The 6,520-nt window shown below is 42.7% G+C and overlaps 1 long non-coding RNA gene across 1 annotated transcript; it reads left to right on the forward strand.

Annotated features, from left to right (window-relative positions):
• Nucleotides 1–2,539: 2,539 nt before the first annotated feature.
• On the forward strand, nucleotides 2,540–6,061 carry LOC121023229 (uncharacterized). Its single transcript, XR_005787310.1, has 2 exons — nucleotides 2,540–2,726; nucleotides 5,134–6,061. It is a non-coding gene; the product is annotated as an uncharacterized LOC121023229 (long non-coding RNA).
• Nucleotides 6,062–6,520: the final 459 nt, after the last annotated feature.

Raw genomic sequence — 6,520 nt, forward strand, 5'->3', positions numbered from 1 at the left:
ATGGAACCAAAGCATATGCTCTCTTTTGTCCCCTCGGCACCGTTCGTGAGCTCCATGCACGCATTGTGCGCTGTTGTGGTTTGCTCATTCTCATTGCCGTATAATATTTTGTGGTAGGATATATACAAAGATACGTTTCTCCTTTCTATGCTGTAGATGTTTGGATTGCTTTCAGTTTGGGGATATGACTGAGCTCTGCCGTGAAGAAAGGTTCCCGCACAAGCATTCTAGTGAACACGTGTAGAGCATGTACTGAGAACAGGGATGGCAGGGTCACTGGGCATGTTCTGCTTCACTAAATGTGATGTTAATATTGGCAGGCAGAAAACATGCCCCCTTTCTCATGCATCTTGCCCTTCCAGAAGCGATACCAAGCAATTATTTATAAATTGATCCAGGTACTGGACAAAATATGTATTTCAGAAGCTAAGGAGAGAAGCATTTTTATTTTTTTACATATTTTTTAATGTTTATTTATTTTTGAGAGCGAGACAGAGCACGAGCAGGGGAGGGGCAGAGAGAGAGGGAAAGAGAAAATCCCGAGCAGGCTCCAGGTTCCAGGTTCCAGACTCCAAGCTGTCAGCACAGAGCCCGACTCAGGGCTCGAACTCACAGACCGTGAGATCATGACCTGAGCCGAAGTCGGACGCTCAACCGACTGAGCCACCCAGGCACCCCAAGGAGAGAACCATTTTTAAATGGTTTAACTAGAAAACAAAATTTTCATGATACTTAATAGTAACATTGTGTCTCAACTATACTTCAACTAAAAGTTTAAAAAATTTTTTTCTTAATAATAAGTTAGCTTTATCTTAATAATAAAATTCATGCTTTACTCTGGAGTCATTTCAGATGAGGAAGAAGAAAACAGTTGGGCAAACTAAGGCCCCAACAAACGGGGTTTGTTTTTGTGAATAAAGTGTTATTAGAACACAGCCACACCCATCCATCTACTTGGCGTTGATAGCCCTTTTAGCACTACAACAGCAAGATTGAGTAGTTGTGGTAGAGACCATGTGACCCACAAAGCCTATTTACTTACTCTCTATTTAAAGAAAAGGTTTGCTGAACACTGATGTAAAAAAAAATATTTAAGAGCAGGAGGAAGAGAAGCCTCTCTTAACGTTGTGGGCAGTGTCCTCGATTCCATACGCACGCGTTATCCTCACTGCAAGGCAAGTAAATTCTCTGCCCCCCTTGTTCAGAGATGCTACCTAAGTGGTAGGGAACTTTGCTTTGTCTGAAGGTCTTACAATGATCATATATCTTTGAGGGAATAAAAAGTTGAACAGGACCAAAATATGGTTATAGAAAAAACACACACACACACACACAAAATATGGTAGTCAGAAAGACGGGAGCTCAGAGAAAACAGCCAGGTCCAGGAACACAGGTGGTCCCTCTGCGGGTGTCTTGCCCCAGGGGGGAGAGGGCTGAGTCAGGCAGTCCCAGATCACTGACTTCAGCATTTCAAGTCATCCAAATTCCCTGCTGCTTCACAATCACAATGAAGAATTTTGATTTTATTTGGCTTCCTTCTAAATTTGCCTAGAGGGGTAGAATAAAACTAAACAGCAAATAAGAGTATCCTGGTTTTATTTCCATTACGAATGAAGGCTTTGTTTTCTACCAAGTCATTGTATATTCTAAATGAGAGCTTTTGTTGTTCTTGTTTACCATTCAGCAGGACTAGGGCCAATAAAGGACATGATGCAGAATACACGGTACTTTTCTTGTGACTAATCTATCATCTCTTATTTGTATGTTCATATGCATGCTTAAGAAATCAGACATGGTTATCATCACCTTCTGTGTTGAAATCACCTTATCTTTTCACTTCCTTATGCTCTTTCTCTTTGTCTACTCCATTGAAATCTGAAATAATCACCTTCTGAAAAATCTACCTTTCTAAATCGCATTGTAGCCATTGCCATTTGGACTGATGAACTTGGCAGAGGTGACAGCCTCTATTTTGTAGTTCAGTTTGCGTTCCAAATCTAGGCTGTGGCGATATGGCATAACTCTTTTTGCCTTGGAATATCTTGGATAGAAGTTATGCTCAGAAAAGAAAAAAAAAAAAAAGGTTTATTGTCTCTCAAAGCTCACTAGTGAAAATGCCTCCTAGACTTTTCTGAGGAGGCGCATGTTAGTCTAGATGTTGGCGTATAACTTCCTGGTTTTCAAATAATTCAGGCCCTTGAGATGGTGTCTTAGGCGAAGTTCCTTAGTGGCCGAACTGAGACAGGGATTCAGATGCCTGTGGTTTGTGGTGGCTGTGCTCTATCCCCAGCCTGATCCCATAGGGAGGTCTGGAGCAGGAACTGTACCATGAAATTGGTCCCACATTGAGCAAAGGGTTGGCCTTCTGTGCCCTGCTCCTCCGTCAATCTATCATCACCAACAGATGGGGGTGAAGTCATTGGATGAGGGCATAATCAACCTCCTAGGCTGGGGGTTCCCATTGGTCCAAGGGCCATTCTTTGGAAGGAACAGCTATGAGACATTATTAGCAGGTATGAAAGGAGATTTCAAAATGGAGCCCACAGGCCTAGCTAAGAGAATCTCTTTGAAATAGGGATGGGAGGCCATAAGGGAGGTGGAACTCATGCACATCCTTATTGGAGGAACCATGATTTTTGCCAGCTGTGAGCCCTCAGCCTGGACTGAACTCCCTCCTGATGCAGACACCTGAATGACTGGCATTCTGCACTTCCAAAGGAGCCAAGGTGATTTGGCAAGTTTTGACCCTTCATTTGCATAATAACCCAACCAATCCCAGTTAACCTAGTTTCAATCCCTCTTCTACATAGAAGACATCAATGAGAGCTGCACTGTGGCCTTTTGCTTTTACATCTCTGTCCTCTCCTTGCCTTCCTCAGAACAGAACTCAGGCTTCTACCTCAATCTGGGTCTCCCCAACTGCAACTGGGGCAGAAATCACCTCCCCTATAGAGGGGAGCCATAATGTGCCTGAGTGAATGTGGGTCAGAGTTTCTCTGGTAACATTTTGGAGGTCAAACTTCTATATACTATTATATGGTGCAGAATAAACAGCACCACAGAAGCCATTATCTCTGAGAGGTTTTGTTTTAAGAAGAACTAAGGTATAATTGGCCACAATCTGGATTGTATGTTCAGAATGGAAGAATGTTCTTTCACGAGAGCAGTCCATATATATATGCATGTATGCATACATATGTGTGTGTGTGTGTGTAAAAAGCAAAATTGGAAACAGAAAAAAAAACTTTCCTTTGCCATATTTAAATTTGCCCCAATAAATGTTTCCCTATGTGTCCGGTAAGATGTGCCCTTGTAGACATGGGAATTGTAGAATGGAGAGATCAATGTAGACAGGAGAATTAAAATGGTGTCCCACATCCATCTGGGTGGCAACGACATATAGGAACTCAAGAAGAAAAGCAACTCTCAGTCCACAGTATACATGACCACAGGCAAGCCACCTGTTTCTTATTTTCCAGAAACTTCCTTAATGTTAATAAGGAAAAAAATCAACATTGATATTATGTTCACATTAAAATTTTCTCCTTTACTACATGTCTGTAAGCATTGCAATTACAAATACGTAAGAAACGTGTGCTGCCTGGTATGGTAGCCTTGAAGGAGGATTTCAACCACTGCCATTTTGACCTCTAATTTTCTCATAGGCTGAATTCTAATTTCCATCTTCTCCTGAGTTAAGACTCAGGAGAAAGACCCAGCAGGCAAGCAAGCCCTGATGGGAATCAAAACTACCCCTTGAGCAGTAGGGGCTGCCCTGAGCCAACAAGGAGCCTGGAGCCTGCTTCAGATTCTGTGTCTCCCTCTCTCTCTGCCCCTCCCCCGCTTACACTCTGTCTCTCTCTTTCTCAAAAATAAACATCAGGAAAAAAATTAAGAGAAAAATAAATAAAGAAGAAAAATTCAACTGAAATTTGAAGATCTATTTGGCTTTATTAAGTGATCCATGAATGGACAGCATTCCATCTAGCTAGTAGAGGGGAGCTCAGAGGAGGAGTCTTACAAAATAGAAGGCTTACAAAATGGAGGTGGGCTAAGGAAGTTCCTAGGAAAAGAAAAGGATTATTTCAGGCTAGGTCACATGCCCTTAAAGGAAAGAGCAGGGGATCTTATCCTACAGATTACCTTATCTTCCCTTTGGGGGTGGGAGGGGTGGAAAAGGCCCAGGAGACCTATTACCTCATTGTAAAGACCAGAGCAGAAATTTCCTGACTGACCGACCAATTAAGACATACTGTAATGACATTAGGTATTAATTTTGGTGACTTGGCCTAAACGATACCAGGTTGAGCTTGTGGGTTCTTTTTTAACAGATTGAAATTAAAATTAATTCAAATTAAATAAAATTAAGAATTGAGATTCTCAGTCACACAAGCTAATTTTCCAGGGCTCAAGAGTCACATGTGGCCCTTGACTGTATGACTGGGTAGCACCAAGGTACATCATCACAGAAAACTTCCAGATAGTGCTGATGCATACACTCAAAAACCTGTGGATAAAGAGCTTAAGTGTATAAGACATATGTAGACAGTTGTGCTTCCAAATATTTGATCTTGAGTTATTATTCTTGTTGCCACTGCTGTTAGATTTGGTTAAAGAGACAGCTGGGCTAACAGGAAGGGAATGCACTTTGGAGGTGGGCAGCCCCAGTTTCAAGTCTACTTACCATCTATTGACCCAATGAGCTACCATGTCTGAGGCTCAGTTTCCACGTCTGTAAAATGGGTAGAACAACATCTACTTTGAAAGGGCTTTATGAAGACTAATTAAGTTAGTGCCTCTAAAAAGTCCAGCCTAGTGTTTGGTGTACATTTGAGACCCTATAATAATTATTATTGTTTTTGTAGAAAGAAAGAAAGAAAGAAAGAAAGAAAGAAAGAAAATAAATGAAAAGGAAGGAAGGAAGGAAGGAAGGAAAAGGAAGAGGAAGTTTATCCCCTCTGAGCAAGTTATAAAATTTCAAGCTGATAATGTGTTAGAATTTTCACATGGATTTTGAGAAATATTTTAATTATCCCATTTGCACGTGTCTAAAATTATTTTTAAGTCTGTTGTTTTGACATAGGCAAAGGAATTGATTTCCTCCTTTATTGTCTTTTTCTTGGTTGTTTCCAGGATGCTGCGCTGAAAAGGAATTAGATGAAATTAAACTGAACTTAGACTTTAGTTTTCAATATTGGGAGACACTGAAACGTTCTAAAAGACACAGAATGGTTATAAACCTGGACTGGAGCCCACCCCTATTATAGTTAAGAGACTAATTTCTCTCTGTGAGGGTTCTCGAGAATCATTTATAGAAGAGGCTTTTGAGATGCTTAAAAAAAAAAAAAAATCAGAAGCAAACTCATCCAAAACTGAGTTAGTTTAGGAGTGCCAATTAGTCCCGTATTTAATCTGTATCAGACGACAAGCGTTTCAGCCTGAAGAGCCACGCACCAGACTACGGAGAAACACTCCTCCCCCAATGTGGCTGGAGCCCCACGAAAGGGCTTCAGCTGAGTTCAGGTACTGTCTCCTTTGAATGAAGACTCATTAAGGGCCATTTCCTTAACTCATGAAAATCCTGTGGTGTATGCTCATAAGGAGGAGAGAAAAAGGCAAGTTCTACGATGCAACCTTTCTGGAAGCTGGCCAGGAATTTGAAGGCTGAGATTTAAAAAACCAGACCAAATTCTCCTGGGGTACCAGGAAAGCTTAGGAAATCATCCTGATCTAGCTCTCCACCGGTGACACAGCAAACGCAGGGCACCGAGGCTACTTTTAGGCAGACAGGCTTGAATGGAGACAGGGCCACATGACCACCTGGCTGAACACAGGCCCATCAGGTGACCCACCCCAAAATATCCATAGGCCCTAACTGACCAAGGGGATATTTACAAATACGGTTATAAAAAAGGGGAGAATCCCATACTTCATCACGCCTCCTCATCTTCCCCCTTTAAAACCAGCCCCCTCCCCACTACCTCCGGCCAGACAGCCTCTTCTCTGCTGTCACGCCCCTCCGCCCCCTTGCCTTATTTTCAATACACTTCTATGGCCTTCATTCCGCCTCGGGTGAATTCTTTCACCTCCCACGCCACCGCCACCGCCTTCCACCCTATCATCACCCCACATTCGGAAGCCCCCATCCCGTCGAAAGACACCCCATTTAGACACCACACGTTTCAGTTTTTGTTACAGCAAATACTCAGCGCCCAGGAAGAAGGCTGAGCCCGGAGCCCTGGTGCTGGCCTCCTTTTATGCCTGGCTAGCTGCTGGGTACTTGGAAATGTTCTATTGGCTGCATGGGGCAGGGGGCGGGAGGGAGGAGTCCTGGTGGGGGTGGGGCACTATTGGTTGTGCTGCATGGACAGTTGGCTGATGGAAGGAAGAGGCAAGTAAGATCACGGCAGCCAAAAGCATGCCAGGGAAGTATCTGGCCTCCGACATCTGGCTGGCCTTTTTTTTTTTTATTATGCTCTTGCCGGCTTTCCTGCCGGTTTATTTCTTTTTAATATATTAA

This window comes from Herpailurus yagouaroundi, unplaced genomic scaffold (genome assembly GCF_014898765.1).
Source record: "Herpailurus yagouaroundi ecotype Mexico unplaced genomic scaffold, PumYag 530, whole genome shotgun sequence".
Classification (NCBI taxonomy): domain Eukaryota; kingdom Metazoa; phylum Chordata; class Mammalia; order Carnivora; family Felidae; genus Herpailurus; species Herpailurus yagouaroundi.